We start from the raw sequence: 17,502 nt of genomic DNA on the forward strand, positions 1-17,502 counted from the left end.
CTCCTCCCCCCCTTTCCTCCCCCTTCCTCCCTCCCCCTCCTGTCCTCCTTCTGCCCCGCCCTCTTCCCCGGTTCCTCGTTTCTTTCCCCCCTTTTCACCCCCATCTCCCTTCCGGCCTTCCGGTGCTTTTATCCTTTCCGCTCCCTCCTCTACGGACTAACCGGTTCTGACCATGTTTCTTCTGCCCTAGCCGCATCTCGCTTCTTTGTCCTGTCTTTTTTTTCCTCTTCCCCTAACATAGGCCACTTTTGCTTAATTCCTTCAATGTTCCTGAGAATAAAAGAAATTAATGTGATGTTTTTTACATGCAGATAAACACAGAAAGACAACAGCAAAACCTGAAAGAACAGTATTAAAGTTTGGAAGTGGTTATTGTGAGTAGTAGTAGTAGTAGTAGTAGTAGTAGTAGTAGTAGTAGTAGTAGAGTATTAGTAGAAAGTTGAGACACTTAGACTTAGAGACATAACCTTTGACTAGAATGAATCCTCAAAATCATAGAGAAAATATAATTTGGCCTGTTCCCACAGTATTTCCTGTTAGCCATGAATATGTGAAATATGTTTAAACATCATAATCTATAAAATATATTTTTTTGCCATAGGTTTCAATGGTGAAATATAAACAACTGTGATAACATACTGTTTAAATAAATACTTACTTTATAAATATACTACATATGCTATGAAATAAGACATTGATCACGCCAGCTCTTTTACCTTTGTTTTGCAGATGGTCTCTACAAAAAAGATTGTATGGTGATAGGTTTCGTTTATACAGCTTGTTTTTCATGGGTCTCACTTTAGAAGGTCCTTGCAACGTTCGTTTAAAATTTCCAATCCAATTCTAAAATGACAAAAATGAACGTTATATTTGCAGTCATGAATGTTATTATTTTGACTTGCGTCTTGTGAGGACAGTTAATGTAGTTACTGAAGGTGTTTTCTTCCGAAAAATGCAGAGCTAAGGAAAGGCAGCAAAATGTCACTTACAATTTACTCACTTCATAAAACACAGAGCATGAAAGTTATAATATGCAGCACAATTTAATGTTAATGTTATTCACCTGTTAACATGCCAACGTTGGTACAAACAGATAAGTGTTACGTCACATTTGCTACATAATTTTAGCTCTGTGTGAGTCAAGATGATAGTAGTTTCTAATAGTGTACTGTTGGTAATGTTAAGCAGAGACAAGATATGTAATAATTGCCTCCATGTATAAACTTCAGCAGAAACATGCCTTCAGCTATCCCCAATTCATTACTGTCCATATACATCTATTGACTATTAGTTGGTTAGTAAAACTATTGCACCTCTTAAACGATCTCTGACGTAAGTAAGAGAAAATAAACATTGTTTTCTAATTTTTTATACGGGCAAATATAGTCTATGCTGTTAGTAGACGTGCTGTCTACTGTGTACTGTATCGTATACTGTACTGTATACTGTACTATAATATATACAGTTCCATGTACCGTGTACTGTGCCTGGGTTCTGTATACTGTACAGTATACTGTGTATTGCACTGTAATTTACCATGTATCATACTGTATACAGTACCATGTACTGTAACGTGTAATTTACTGTGTAATGCGTACAGCACTGTATACTGTGCTCTACACTGTATAGTGTTCTGTGTATCATACTGTATGCAGTACCATGTACTAAACAGTATAGTATACTGTGTAACATATACCCTACTTTATTGTATACTGTGTAACATCTTACAATCTTATTCATATTGTCCACAGTGTTCAGACAAATGGCATTTGTCCCTGTTTAGTAATGTGCACAGTTCAGATTCAACTTTGATATTGATAAAATTGTCTAGTATCTAAAATATGGAGGTCATACTTGAGGCCATACTCTGATCCTTTCTTTAAGCTTGCCAGGTCTACAAAATGTATCTTACCTCTATGATAGAAGGCAGCAACGCAGTGGTTTCAGCAGCTGCTTGTACCAATGGAGACCCAACACTTCTCATTCCTTTTTCAAAAAAGTGTTTTAAAGATTGTTTTTGCTTGTCTGTTATCATTGTTCTGCCTGTGTGAAGCAATGAGCAAAGCATTAACAAAGCATTAGGCAAAAACAAAGCATTAGGTGAACAAAACAAGGTTTTAAATATGTATGACATTACATAGCTTACCCCTTTCTTCCATCCTGCCTAAGAGAAATACAAACAGAAAGAGAGAAGATAAATAACGTGTTTAAGGTGTATGACATTATCTTTGAGCATAGAGAATACTAGAACGTGGATGTAAAAAACTTTTGTGATCTAGTCGTGACCATAATTTAACTGCGACTCTCTATGTGACGTTGAAGAACAAGACCCAATCATTGATCTTAAAATTCGGTCATGTGACCTTCTTACGGCGGGGAATAAGCATTACGCCGTAATTAAACGTATTTCACTAACTACACGTAACGTGTTCTGTTTTAATTAGTGAATCCCCCATGGGTGCATTAGAAAACTCTAGGTTTAGGAATGTATACGCATACCTTTAATAACAAAGCGTTTTCTGTTCGTTACGGATCTCACGACACATCCATGACTGGCGTATAGGCCGTATCTCGATAACAGCATCTAAGGATCATGGGTATTGTAGTACTTTACACTACGCACTACGACTAAATTACCGACCAAACTCGACGGATTTCTCAGAAACGAAGTAGGAAAAGTTAGTGTTCACGGTACAAAACAACTTTATATTGTCCACATAACCCCAAAAAATATTGGAGTAATAAAATTATCGTCTGAAATGGGAGAACAGAATACAGCTAGCTAGTGGCTGAGTTACGCTGGCTAATATAATCAAAATCCTAAACAGGGGAACATTTCCACGATGAAAAGCGTTAATGTGATAATTTGCCAGTTTGATAATGCCAATTTAAAAATTTGCCTCCCACAATTGGATGTTTTACCTAAAAGTTATAGGAAATATCATCTGACTACATGAACTTGTTACCTTGGTCAGCGCGTCGATTCTCCCGTGTGAAGAAAAAGGGTTCAACAGCGCCTCTAGTGGATCTGGATTCAGTTGGTTTGGTCCTCCAAGCCGTGATCTACTTTAGGAATAGATGACGACGACCTGCTGCACCTACTCACCGCTGTCAGTAGGTGGAGTAGGCACCTATTGGCCCATAAGTATAAGCTGACAACCACTGATAATGGCCATTGAATGCCGTGATAACGTCCGAAGCGGGTGACCTAGTTAACTGTTGGAAACGCAAAGATATACCCTAGAAATACAAACAACCTCACAATTATTGCTACATCTAATTATAATTCCCCTGTGACTGTCAGAATTTGTAGTGATAACAAAATAGCTGTGGACGATAACTGAAGTATTGTAACCTATTAAAGAAAGTCCCTATAAACCCATATACAGTCACCCCTCTTGGAGGATAAAGCACCGTCACTGTTGCTACTCAGTCTCTTCCCCAGACCTCCTCCTTCCATGCCGTAAAGAACACCACAGCCCTGTAACACTTGTTTAAGGCCTGCAGACTGATGACATCTATGTCAACTGTTTAGCAAAAGAATGGAAAGAAAAAATGAACTGAGACCTGGTTTACACATTTGCTAAATGTGTCTTCTGCTCTGTTGGAATATATTAATGATAGTGATGATAAGAACTAAGTGGAACCTCATCAAAACATGTCAAGGTGATCATTAAAACTGCAGCCTCGCTTAAACAGTAGACGGACTGTGCAAATCCTAAATGTAGTGCAGTGAACTGTAACTGCTCGTAGCAACACAATCCATTTTTATTATAATACAGTACTATAGAAGGCTAAGCATTGTTGCAACAGTTACACCTTGCAGGTTCCGAATGGTTAGGTTTTTCTATCTATTGGGGAACTGGCACAGTAGCAGTGAAAGGCACACCTGGTTTTAGTCACCTTGAAGTTTAATGTTTTCTGTAACACATGAGAGCATGATGCGTTATACTAGCTTACATACTGTAGGGATCAAACTGCTGTTTACTGTATGAGGGAAACATGTACACTCTCCTCATTCCCTTTTTACCTGATTGACCTCCTCAGATACTTCACTCACTTTATGGTATGTGGGAGGCACTTCCTACAGTATTAAGGCTTGTCTAGTGAAACTTCCTTACCTCAATATTGAGAATGAGTCTTTACCAATATAATGAGACAACTGTCTACAGTTAGTGTTAGTTGGAGAGATGAAATGAGGCATGTCTCAAAGTCTGGTGCACACAGTCCCTTCATCCACATACTTCAATTCACATTGTTTTTAACACCGTCAACCACTGAGCATCAGGTGGAGCATTTGTCAGCAGAGTGATTGAATTGGGAACTTTATCTTGAAATATTCTCTATACCTTTGTCTTTCCCTTGCCTAGTAAAATTGGCATATTTTTAATTTTTGTCTCTGTTGGCAGGTTTAAGGACTAAGTCATTCTCACCAGCCGACTTGTTTATTTTGTTTCCAAATTTTAGATATTTTTCTGAGTCTCAAAGTACTAAAGTGTGCAGCAAGGTGAAGTCACAGATTCAGAGGCATCTGGCTTTTTGGCTTTTGATGGAGCCCATCAACAAAGTTCATGAATCCTGCAGGTGTCTGGTCCTCTCTAGTACCCAGTTGAGTAGACTCCACGTTGATCAGCGGACCCCTTTGGTCTCGGCACTCCTAGTGAGCCTCGTAGCCAATCAAAGCAATGGCTTCTTATGTGACCAGTCTTCCCACAGCAGTAGCATCTCACGCCTCCTCTGTGGCTGCCTCCTGTTCCTCTGCCTTCGTCTGCAGGGAACCCTCCTCTCCTCATAGGAGGTGGTCTTGTCCACCCTCCTGGTAGAATGTACATCACCTGAGGTGTGGCCATGCCTGGTGGTGTAGGTGGGGTCTGAGGCACGCTGGCTGGTTGAGCAGACACCATCCTCCTCTCTCTTTTCTCCCCCTCTGTTCGCTGCTGCTGGCGTGTTGCTTCTTTCACTGCCTCCTTTGCCTGCTTCTGACGCAGCTCAACAGCATGAATCACATGCTTAGTTATTTGTTCTAGTGACAAGTTGCAAAGTCCCACAGTGTCAGTCAGATCATTCTGTTCCGGTTTTGAAGGCCAGGTCAGATTTTGACACTTTGCCCTTTTGATCAGCAGAGGAAGTCCATCAGAAACCTCATTTACCCGTTCGTCACCCACACACACTGATTCCTCATCTGACTCAGCCCACATTGATCTAACTGCTCTGTCACGCAGATCACTTTCACTGCAGGAATTTCCAATTGAGATTTTCTCTGTGTTTAAATAAATGTCGGGCAGTTCTAACAACTCATCCCTTTTCACTGCCCTGTCTGTCCCTTCTAGATCAGCTACAGGGTGAACTGGCTTCTTCGTCCGTAAAGGTTTTGTTTCTTCTGCATCCATCTGGGATGCATCTGACAGAGACTTAGTTTTAGAGATCTGATCAAATTGATTATCACCACATTGAGTCGTCTTTTTGCCCATCATTTTTGCACAGTTAATAAACAATTGCACTGCACAATCATTCCTAGTGACTGTTGAGCTGATGAGTTTTGATTTGTTCTGAATAAAAGAGTAAGTCTGATGCAAAGAAAAACCAAACCATTAACTTTGCCCAAATAACCTAGTTAACCTAGAACCAGACAAAAATGGAAACTGAAAATGAAAAAAATAGAAGCTAAATCCCACCAATACACACTGACAGAAAGTATAACCAACACGCTGCAGACCACTACTAGTCCACTAGCATGTATATCGCATACCCCTGTGGTTCTATTCTCACCTACTGTAGTACTAACATTTATTCTCACCTAATACTAACCAGGCACTAATAGTCTATACATACATACATCTGATCTGAAAAGTTGGTGAAAACTCAGGGGAGGGGTGAGGCGGAGCCTCAGACAGATGGAGGCTCGAAAGTACTCTGTTTGTCTTTGTACTTCCAGTCTGATTCTGCTCTTAGAGAAGCACACGGCTGACGACTCTGAGCCAATTTAGAAGCGTTAGCGTTACAGTACAATTCCTTCCTCTTCAACCGACGTAGTATACGTTTTGAAGTTTAGCTGCTGTCCATTACACTAATAGTAATAATAGGAACAAAACTAAGGCTTTACTGCAGTCTGTCAACTATGTGTCTATGTCTCTCCAATGCACACTCACACACACACCCTTAAGCTTAATGCTCTGAGCAGTAAAACACATACACAGACACGGACACGTCGTCACCAAAAAATGCACTAAAATACTCAGATTACGTCAAGATGATTATAAAAGTACAAAGAAAAGTAAACATGATTTAGGATAATAAAGTATTAAGCTATTACAAAATTTAAACTTCGTCGCCACCTGGCACCAAGCCAACGGCTCCCCCCAACTATCTGAAAACACATACGTATGAGGAGCGGGGCTCTCTCTCTAGTCCACACACACACACACACACACACACACTCACTCCCCCGCCCTCCTGCTCTCTTTTCCTCTCTCCCTCACGCACACACACACACTCCTTCTGCACCAGAGTAGAGGAGCCGCTGTCAACCCAGCCTACTCAAATTTAAATCAGCAACAAGCAACTATTACGCCGTTTAACTTCACATACGTATATACACAAATACACACTTGATTAAACTTCATACACTATTGCCAGCACACTTCATCTTCATATGCATATCACAGAAAGCGCTTTTACCGGTTTCCCTATGTCTCTCAGGCCTCACAACTCATGAGAAAATCTACACTTGGATTGATCAGTCCCAAGATTAATGTAGGTCTCCTCATACGTACATAAACCTACAGTGCCTAAAACCAAAATTTGATTGAATGTGTAGCACAAGGTCACACTCTATTTCCTAATGCACTGAGGCCGCACCGTAACCTGATGCTTGTTACGCACCCCCCCAGATGGCCTCCATCTGTAAACAGAAGACGGTCAAGACAAGTGGTTGTCATAAATACTGTGTATATATATATATACATATATATATATATATATATATATATATATATATATATAAAAAACTCTATTCTCACCCTCCGCGGGTGGTCTCATCCACTTTCCAAGCTCGGGTCCTCTACCAGAGGCCAGGGAGCTTGAGGGGTCACTGCCCCCAGTGCTCCGATCACCACAGGCACCACTGTGGCCTTCACCTTCCAAGCCTTCTCCAGTTCTTCTCTGAGCCCTTGGTATTTCTCTAGTTTCTCATGTTCCTTTTTCCTGATGTTGCCATCGCTTGGTATTGCCACATCCACCACCACGGCTTTCCTCTGCTCTTTGTCCACCACCACAACGTCTGGTTGGTTCGCCATTACCATTCTGTCTGTCTGTATCTGGAAGTCCCACAGGATCTTGGCTCGCTCGTTCTCTACCACCTTGGGAGGTGTTTCCCACTTTGACCTTGGGGTTTCCAGTCCATACTCTGCGCAGATGTTCCTGTATACTATGCCAGCCACTTGGTTATGGCGTTCCATGTATGCTTTGCCTGCCAGCATCTTACACCCTGCAGTTATGTGCTGGACCGTCTCAGGGGCCTCTTTCACAGTCTACACCTTGGGTCTTGTCTGGTGTGGTAGATCTGGGCCTCTATGGCTCTGGTGCTCAGGGCCTGCTCCTGTGCAGCCAGGATGAGTGCCTCTGTGCTGTCCTTCAGCCCAGCCCTTTCAAGCCATTGGTAGGATTTGTTGAGATCAGCCACTTCAGTTATGTTCCGGTGGTACATCCCGTGCAAGGGCTTGTCCTCCCATGATGGTCCCTCTTCCAGCATCTCATCCTCTGTTCTCCACTGCCTGAGACATTCACTCAGCACGTCATCTGTCGGGGCCTTATCCTTGATGTACTTATGGATCTTGGATGTTTCATCCTGGATAGTGGCTCTCACGCTCACTAGTCCTCGGCCTCCTTCCTTGCGGCTAGCGTACAGTCTCAGGGTGCTGGATTTGGGGTGCAACCCTCCGTGCATGGTGAGGAGCTTTCGTGTCTTAACATCTGTGGTCTGTATCTCTTCCTTTGGCCACCTTATTATTCCTGCAGGGTATCTGATCACTGGCAGAGCGTAGCTGTTTATTGCCCGGGATTTGTTCTTGCCATTGAGCTGGCTTCTTAGGACTTGCCTTACTCGTTGGAGGTATTTGGCTGTTGCCGCATTCCTTGTTGCCTGTTCAAGGTTGCCGTTTGCCTGTGGTATTCCAAGGTACTTGTAATTGTCCTCAATGTCTGCTATTGTTCCTTCTGGGAGTGAGACCCCTTCTGTGTGGATTACCTTGCCTCTCTTTGTCACCATCCTCCCACATTTCTCGAGTCCGAATGACATCCCGATGTCCGAGCTGTAGATCCTGGTGGTGTGGATCAGTGAGTCGATGTCTCGCTCACTCTTGGCGTACAGCTTGATGTCATCCATGTAGAGGAGGTGACTTATGGTGGCCCCGTTCCGGAGTCGGTATCCATAGCCAGTCTTGTTTATTATTTGGCTGAGGGGGTTCAGACCTATGCAGAACAGCAGTGGGGACAGTGCATCTCCTTGGTATATGCCACATTTGATGGATACTTGGGCAAGTGGCTTCCCATTGGCTTCAAGGGTGGTTCTCCACAACCTCTTTGAGTTTGCAATGAAGGCCCTTAGAGTTCTGTTGATGTTGTACAGCTCCAAGCATTCAGTGATCCATGTGTGTGGCATTGAGTCATAGGCTTTCTTGTAGTCGATCCAGGCTGTGCACAGGTTGGTGTGTCGTATTCTGCAGTCTTGGGCGACTGTTCTGTCTACCAGGAGTTGGTGTTTGGCTCCTCTGGTATCCTTACCAATGCCCTTCTGTGCTTCGCTCATGTATTGACTCATGTGCCCACTTATCTTAGCTGCGATGATGCCTGACATGAGCTTCCATGTTGTGGAGAGACAGGTTATTGGCCGGTAGTTGGATGGGACTGTGCCCTTTGAGGGATCCTTCATTATCAGGATCGTTCGCCCTTTGGTTAGCCATTCAGGGTGAGTCCCATCCCTTAGCAGCTGGTTCATTTGTGCTGCCAGGCGCTCATGGATTGCAGTGAGCTTCTTTAGCCAGTAGGCGTGGATCATGTCAGGGCCAGGTGCTGTCCAGTTTTTCATACCTGAGACTCTATGTTGGATGTCTGCCACTGTGATAGTCACTGGATTCTGTTCAGGGAGGTTGCTGTGGTCTTCCCTCAGATCCACCAGCCACTGTGCATCACTGTTGTGTGACGCCTCCCTTTCCCATATACCCTTCCAGTACTGTTCAGTTTCCAGCCTTGGTGGGTCTGCTCTGTTGTTATTACCCTGCCATTGAGAGTACACTTTCGCAGGTTGTGTTGCGAACAGCCGGTTTATTCGTGTGGCTTCGTTATCTCTGGTGTATCTCTTTAGGCGGCTGGCCAAGGCTTGTAGCCTTTGCTTGGCAGTTTCGAGTGCTTCAGGTATGGTCATCTGGCTGTACCTCTTAGGCATTGGTCTTTTCATTGCACCTCTCTGGGCCTCTGTCATTTGGCTCACTTCCCTCCGAGCTGCCTTGATTTTTGCCTCCAACCTTCGTTTCCATGGTGGGTATTGTTTCTCATGGCTCCCATGGTTGCTCTTATAGCCAAGCATCTCTAGGATCACTGATGCTGAAGCATATATCAGCTCATTGGTTTCCGTGATTGTTGTGGTAGGGATCGCTCTCAATGCTGCATTCACATCTTCCATGAGACTTTCTGATGGTACTTCACTTAGCCGTTGTAGTGGGGTTCGGGGTTGCCTGTTCAATCTCGCCATGATCTTTCAGGTCAGTCGCTGCCTCGCTCAGCGTATAACTGATATATATATATATATATATATATATATATATATATATATATATATATATATATATATATATATATATATATATATATATATATATATATATATGTGTGTGTGTATATAATGTCATCAAGAAAATAAAAGAACTGCTTTGTCTGAAGATGCTGTAGATTATTTCTTTGTGTTCTACAGTGTATACCTACTTACCATTTAGTACTGTAAATCTGAGCGCTGTGGTGAAAACTACAGTGTTACCTTTATAAAGAGCCCAAGCCTTTAGATATACTGCAAATGGTTCAAGAACAGCTTTCGTTTGAATTTAGGTATGTTTCCCAGGCGTTTGAGCTGAAAATGCCCAGAAATTGCCATAATAATGCATACTCCAACTCAGAAGGTGGCGGTAATGCACTACCCAGTTTGCCAAGTGCCAAATACCCAAAGAAAAAAGACGAAGAAGAAGTCTCGAGATCTGATTGGTTATCGTAACTGTCCGTTCGTGTACAGCGCACAGGAGCCTGTTTTTGTTGGTTCTGAACGCCTCAGGCAGTCCTCAATGGTCCTAGCAACACAAGCCTGCTGAGATATGATTAGATAAAGACTTTACAATAATATACAACACTGGAAGCGGCGAAATCAAGCGGAAATAATGAGACGAAGAAAATACACCATGGGGAATTATTTTATTTACCAAAAACAACTTTTCACAGTATGTTGGGGCTAGCAGAAAAGTTAGCTGCCCCTGGCAACCGTAGTGTCAGTAGTGAAGGACTTCCTCGCTGTCTCCAACGTCTGCGTCTCTCCTGCGTTTTCACGCACGTCCGTGCATGTGCATAAATGCCATGGAAACCGCTGACGTTAGTCTCTTCAGGCTTTGACTCCACAAGTTCACGAGTGGACTAAGAGGCACTGATAACAAAACCATCTGTGTTGCGATGTTTGCAGGCGAAATGGGTCGTCATTTGCCCCAGGGCCTTGTGAAGCTCTGGAGTCGCTTCAAGCGTTGGAGAAACCGGAGGATCCAGCCGGAGCAGCCGGTGGGCGAAGGTAAGCGGTTCCTCCTAGCATCTTAACTAGTGTGTACAGTCTAACGATCAACGATTTAAACACTGAATTAAAGGTTAAATAATACAAATTGCTAAGTGTAATAGCAGTTGAATGTTTACAAAGGTGGACACGTTGCCATTTTGTTTTGAGGGTACAGTTTTCCCCATTTATCGTTTAACATTTGCTAAAAATAAAGATGGCGCCTTTGCGCCAGTTCTTGAGCACCATGGCAACAAGATGCCCAAGTTAAAAGTAGCTTAAATAGGCTCTATTAAAACTTTAGCTTTTTACAGAGTGCTATGCTTTTCTTACAGCATTAACAGACCAGCGTTCACAGGAAGCTGCAGCATTTGTGTTTTTTTTGACTTTCTAGGAGAGGCTGTTTAGTAAATTAAATATAAATTAAATGACAACCCCACAGCTTGCTCTGCAGCTTCACATGTCTCCTGTTGTACAGTGTGTGACTGTTTTTCTGTTCTATTTACTTCCAGGTGGTCCAGATGGGCCTAACGGCGTCCACGTCCATCCTTCACCCACTCCTCAGGTGGGTGACTCATACACACCCCATCCACCTTCTCCTCCACGCTCTCTTGTTTTTTGGTCTGCTGGTCCTTCTGTTTCCCCTTCACCCCCTCCTGTTCCTTGTTGCTTTGATGTTCTTGCTTTTTCTCCTTCACCCTGTCCTACTCCTTCTTTTTCTTCTTCTTCTTTCTCACTCTCTTCTGCTTCCTCTGGTACTTGGTGCTCTGACATCTTTCCCTTTTCTCCTTACCCTTCTCCTACTCCTTCTTCTTCTTCTTCTTCTTCTTCTTCTTCTTCTTCTTCTTCTTCTTCTTCTTCTTCTTCTTCTTCTTCTTCTTCTTCCTCACTCTCTTCTGCTCACTCTGCTTCTCTGTGCTCTCCTCCTCACTCTCTCACCTCTCCTTTTTCTTCTTCCTCGCCCTCCTCTGCTTACTCTGGTACTTGTTGCTCTGCTGTCCTTCCCTTTTCTCCTTCACCCTCTGCTGTTCCTAGTTGTTCTGCTGTCTTTCCTTTTTGTCCTTCACCCTCTCCTACTCCTTCTTCTTCTTCCTCACCCTCTTCTGCTTACTCTTGTCTTTGTTGCTCTGATGCCCTTCCTTTGTCCCCTTTACCCTCTCCTGTGACGGAGAGAGTGAAGGAGCTCATCCAGCAGCTCATCTTCCAGGAGAGGTAAGGAAGACAGTGATGAGGAGGGGGCTGCTCTTGGAAGACTCAACTGTGGGACGCTGTTTCCTACAGTGAAACCAGTCTTGGATTTGACCCTAGGGCACCTTTTTTGTAGTTTTATTTCTATACCATAAGTTTAAATGTTCATTCCAACTTTGAGAACTAACCTTTGCGTCTGGCTGGGCAGTTTTCAGGTCCCCGGCAGCGTCTGGCGCTGGGACCTTTCTTTCTTTCCTGGATGAACACAAGTTTAAATGTTAATTTTACCCTGAGAACTAGCCTTTGCGTCTGGCTGGGTGGTTCTCAGGTCCCAGGTAGCGTCTGGCACCTGGGCCAGTTTTTGCTATATTTTAGCATGGCGGTTGGATGGACTTTTCTTTCACCCTGAAGGCTGAGTTCAGCGCCTGGCAGGGCCGTCGATCCCCCCATGCAAGTTGCCCTAGCGTCTGGCGGGGTAGCTATTATGTTTCTTCCACAGCGATAGAAGGTCAGCTCAGTCACAGTGGCACTGGGGACACATGTCGTCTCCCACTGAAGCTCCTCGGTGGCAGATGACTGCAGTGTCAGGTGTTATGGAGGAGACACATGGCTGTCTGCAGTCCACATCCTGCTCCACACTACAGGGAGCAGTGACTGACGGCTACTGACCATTACGTCTGTCTTTCCAGTGGACAAAGGTGAGTACAAGATTTGGTTTGGTTGACAGTTTCAAAGGAAGTAGTTGAATAAAAATATATTTATATTTATTATGTTAAATTTTATGTGAGATTAAATATGAATGAGTTTTTTATTACATGTAGGCTTAATTAAATGAGGAGAGGAGGTTGGAGGCCAACAGCAAACCAGAATCAGCTCCTGCTGAATGTAAATTATTCATTGATCTGTTGTTTTTGCAGAATAATTGTTATATTCAGTCATTTGCTATTGTGGTCTTATTAGTCCAACAATTGATTTTAACCCTCACGCAGCCTTCGAGGGGGTCAGTCTGACCCCACGAGACAAACTATGAAACTTTTGATTCTTTTTACGTTTTTTGGCCACAAGGCACCAACGCGTCGCAGGATCCGCTGCGGCTCGGTCACCCCTCCCTTCTTCTTCGTCACAGGCCCGTCCCGCATCCTCCCGGGGTCCGGCATGACCCCAGCTCGCTGTACCTCCCCGTCCCGCGTCTTGCCGGGGTCCGGCGCGACCCCAGCCCGCTGTACCTTCCCGTCCCGCGTCCTCCCGGGGTCCGGCGCGACCCCAGCCCACGGAACCTCCCCGTCCCGCGTCCTCCCGGGGTCCGGCGCGACCCCAGCCCACGGAACCTCCCCGTCAAGCGTCCTGCCGGGGTCTTGGCGCCGCGTTAGAAACCCATTCTTTCGTAGCTCTCATTGTGGCGTTCGTGTGCAGCCTTGTTCATTGTGGCCATTTGCTAAATTTTCGTGCCCAGAGCGAGTCGCTGCGTGTGAAGAGCCAGTGGCATCGATGTTTCCACAGCGAGTCACTGATCAGCGCGCTGCTGTTGGCAGGTTTAGTTGAGGTTAGGGTGGTCTGTCGAGGAGCTCCCGCCCCCTGCGACTTGTCCACCGGTCTGCGGGGGAGTTGAGCCTGGTTGTAAACCTCCACACGGTGCGGTTCTCAGAGTAATGGCTGTCTACAAGAAGACGGAACATCTGGCAGATGTGGTCCGCAGGTGTCCACATCACCAGAATGCAGACGGTAAGAAAAGCGTTTCAGTGAAATAATACCTTCTGTTTTAAAATGTTTGTTAAAAGAAAACGAGAGAGAGAGATGCTTTGGCTTTGTTTTTCCTTTTCAGCTGCAGACCATCGCAGTCATTTGATCAGAGTGGAGGGCAGCCAAAGGCCTCAGTATCTTGAGGATTACAACACAAAAAGGCACAGTGTGACTGTTCCCTATGAGCCGCCCCAGGTATCACTGCCTCTCACTTCTGACCTTTCCCCTAACGTAGCAATTAAATGTTATCATTCTGTTGTGCCTCTCGTTCTGCTTTCACGGTTTGTCATCCCTGAAATTACCTGTGCACTAAACGACTACTATCCTGCATGTGTTTCAGCCGGGCTCAGAGATCACCACAATCCTGTTCAACTTCATGTGCAACAGCTCCTGCATGGGAGGCATGAACCGCAGACCCATCCGCTGAAATGTATTTGCTGGATAAAGAGTAGTGTTACATGGAAACCGAGGGTCGACGTGGTGTAACTTGATCTCCTGCTTTATGTATTTGCCTGTTTTATGTTTATTTTGTTTCTAAATGTAACTTGAAGTTGAAGTTGTGCATCACTGTTATCCCACCTCAAAGATAGCTTTTGCAGCCTTAGTAAATGTTTTTCTACTGTTTTTTAGCGGACAACTTTTGGGCCGAAGATGCTTCGAGGTGCGTGTCTGCGCGTGTCCCGGCAGGGATCGTAAAACAGAGGAGGCAAATAGTGCCAAACTTCAGACAGGGGCCAAACAAGTGAAGAAAAGAAGTATGTGTTTGTTTATTAATGCTGGGTTTGTCTTTGCACCTTGGCGGTCTTCTATCTTACGGATCACGTTTTGGTTTTCTAGAAAGTGCCCCAGCAACAGATCCTGATATGTGCAAAAGGAAGTCTGGCTCAAGCACAGACGAGGAGGAAGTACTTATGTTGCCAGTTAGTACACACACAAAGTATTTAAAAAAACTAGTGTTGTCACAGAATTGCAGCTCTCAATTTAAATCCTTTTTTTTCTGCAGGTTAAAGGCCGTGAGCGCTATAACATGTTAAAAAAGATAAATGATGCATTAGAACTGGCTGAAAAAGAGGCGTAAGTATCTTTAAACTACAAGACACACACACACACACACACACACACACACACACACACACACAGAAACTGTGATCGGATGTCACTTTGATAAACATTAGCTGCTACGGAACAGTTGGATGAGACTTTCAGCATTGCATAGCTGTAGTGTTAAATACTTTTCCCTTAAACCAGACGTGTCCCATCTCTGTTCTGCATGGTCACTGTTTGTTTCCTCTCTCCACAGTAAAAACAAAACCAGGGCTTCTAAGGAACTGCTGCCGTCCAGTGGAAAGCGCGTCTTGCAAAAAGCAGAACGAAGCGACAGCGACTAGTTGCAATCTGCCTTCTTTTAACCGCCATGTACGAGTACGAACATCTACGATCATGACTATGAATCATTGTTTACCTCCCTTTGATGTTTCTACATTAATTCCTGCCATCAGTCTGAGGGCATACGTTGAGCAGTAACGTATTAACGATTCAGTGGGGCTTTACTATTTTTAACTACAAAGCCCTTTAAATAGTTTTTTTTTATCTCCTGCAGGTTATGTTCAGTGTTGCTTCCTGGCCAACATCCCTCAGCAGGAGGCTGCACGATCATCGAGTTCAGATGAACTGCGCGACCCCAGCCCCCTGTACCTCCCCGTCCTGCCGGGGTCCGGCGCGACCCCAGCCCACGGAACCTCCCCGCCCCTCGTCCTGCCGGGGTCCGGCGCGACCCCAGCCCCCTGTACCTCCCCGTCAGGCGTCTTGCCGGGGTCCGGCGCGACCCCATTTTTTTTGTTTTTTATTTTTCCTTCTCCTTTCCTCCCCTTTACCTCCACCCGTGCCACAGGCCCACTGATGATGAACATGATGATGATGACGAACATGATGATGATGATGATGATGCAAGCAGACAGCTGCGTGCAAGGGCTGACCATTTTAAACGAAAAATAAAACAGACCAAACAGGCAAAAACATTTGATTAAATGCCAAAAGTTTATTTAATAATATAAAACAGTTATGAAATAAAGGAGTACAAGGCGCATTCCGTACAGTATAATTTAATCGGTACGCGTAAAGCAACAGAGGCAGGCGTAGAAAGAAATTGAATACGGCCCTTTTTTTTTTTTTTTTTTTTGTTGCCTCCTTCAGCATCAACTCGGGGAACGCCACGTAGCCCCTTCTGTAACGCTCCTTGCCTATCATTGCTTTCCGGACGCTTTCTTTGCCAGAGAACTTTTTTGCCAGGAAGTCGCACTCCTCCACTCCGGCAACGTGCACGTGATACACATGCTCTCTCAGCATGTTGTCACCCGCTACGAAACGGGAAAGCCTGACGCCGCACGCATCACACACGTGAGTGTCTACGGTGTCCAGCTCATACGACATGCCCTCACGGCTGCCCAGCTCCCTGAACAGGTTGTCCGCAGTGCGAGGGCCGACCACGCTCCTCTCGCTCGGCCTTTTTGTGTACAGCAGAGGCTTGCGCCCGTAGTCGTCGTCCAGCTGGGTGTCGGTCAGGTACGCCGTGAATCTCTTGCAAACTTCTTTGCATCTGTCGCGGTGTCGTCTCCCCGCGCCGGCACAGATGACGCATCGCTTTACGTTTAGCAGGTAACATTTGCCACCGCTGGCAAATAAGAGGGCGTCCGGAAACGCCACCATGCCGTGGGCGAACCTGAGTTCGCCCAGGTCAAAGGCCAATTGATCCGGTGGCAGGTGGCGGTGTCTGTAATGAGCCTTGACGCGAGCACACCGTCGCTGGCCAGGATGTGTTTGTCCAACAAGTCCCTCAAGGCACCCTCAGCGGCCAGAGCGTTCCCATGCGAACAGTCGCACTCCAGACCTCCGCCTAGGCCTCCTTCCGGGTCTGGGAATCCGCTATGATCCAACGGGCACGGGGTTCCCTCTTCTTCTACGCGAAGGCGCAGACAGTCTGTTGTCCGCTCGAGCCGCGGCTCGAACACCGCGCAGCCGTCGGTTTGCAGGTCACCTTCTTCTTGAGAGGCCATAGCGTTGGAACCTTTCGACGAGACTGTGGATAAACGCTCGTTCCAAGCTCGTCAGGTGAAGTGGTACTGCTACGTATTCTCTCTGCGACTTTTAAGGTTCGCCGCCCCCCCCGCAAACAGGCACCCAACCCAAAATCTGAACCGGCGAGGCATCCTCCAACCGGCTCATCGTCATCTCACCGCCAGACAACTCCTTTCATTTCACCACCCACCCGTCCCGCGTCCTCCCGGGGTCTGACGCGACCCCACGCTCGCACACACACACACACACACACACACACACACACACACACACACACACACACACACACACACATTATTTGAATATTATTATATTATGAGGGAGAAAATAAAGACCAAATAAGCAAAACTTTTGATTAAATACTAAATATTTATTAAATATAAAACAGTAATCAAAGAAAGGGGTACACAATGCATTCATATGCACTCATATTCAAATTCATATTAAAACCTCAGAGAGACCGAAATCATCTCACCACCAGAGAACTCGGGAACCGTTCTCCACTTTATCCAACGTGAAAAATCCTCCAACGTGGCAGTTTATCCCACCGGAAGGATTCCTCCAATGTGGTGAAGATTCCTCCAACTTGGAAACTCTGTGTTTGTGTGTGTGTGCTTTCACCTGCAAATTATTTCACCACGACCCTCACATTCCGCATCCTCCCTAGGTCCAACACGACCCCATGCTCCGCGCACGCGCAC

At 45.2% G+C, this 17,502-nt stretch overlaps 2 long non-coding RNA genes across 5 annotated transcripts; one reads left to right on the forward strand and one right to left on the reverse strand.

Moving 5' to 3' along the window:
* Positions 1-232: 232 nt before the first annotated feature.
* On the reverse strand, positions 233-3,201 carry LOC114857979 (uncharacterized). 2 transcript variants are annotated; one of them, XR_008695011.1, is made up of 4 exons: positions 2,147-3,201; positions 1,913-2,043; positions 717-843; positions 233-270 (listed from the first exon to the last, which is right to left on the reverse strand). It is a non-coding gene; the product is annotated as an uncharacterized LOC114857979 (long non-coding RNA). The 2 variants fall into 2 exon arrangements; XR_003786309.3 differs by lacking the exon at positions 233-270 and having other exon boundaries at positions 378-843.
* A 7,032-nt stretch (positions 3,202-10,233) lies between these two features.
* On the forward strand, positions 10,234-15,810 carry LOC114850975 (uncharacterized). Of its 3 annotated transcripts, XR_008694990.1 has the most exons (10): positions 10,235-10,629; positions 10,718-10,819; positions 11,311-12,684; positions 12,808-13,708; positions 13,809-13,921; positions 14,067-14,481; positions 14,564-14,646; positions 14,730-14,800; positions 15,027-15,142; positions 15,327-15,810. It is a non-coding gene; the product is annotated as an uncharacterized LOC114850975 (long non-coding RNA). The 3 variants fall into 3 exon arrangements; XR_008694991.1 differs by having other exon boundaries at positions 10,234-10,629; positions 11,311-13,708; positions 15,027-15,148; XR_008694989.1 differs by having other exon boundaries at positions 10,234-10,629; positions 11,311-13,708.
* Positions 15,811-17,502: the final 1,692 nt, after the last annotated feature.

This window comes from Betta splendens, chromosome 6 (assembly GCF_900634795.4).
Source record: "Betta splendens chromosome 6, fBetSpl5.4, whole genome shotgun sequence".
NCBI lineage: Eukaryota > Metazoa > Chordata > Actinopteri > Anabantiformes > Osphronemidae > Betta > Betta splendens.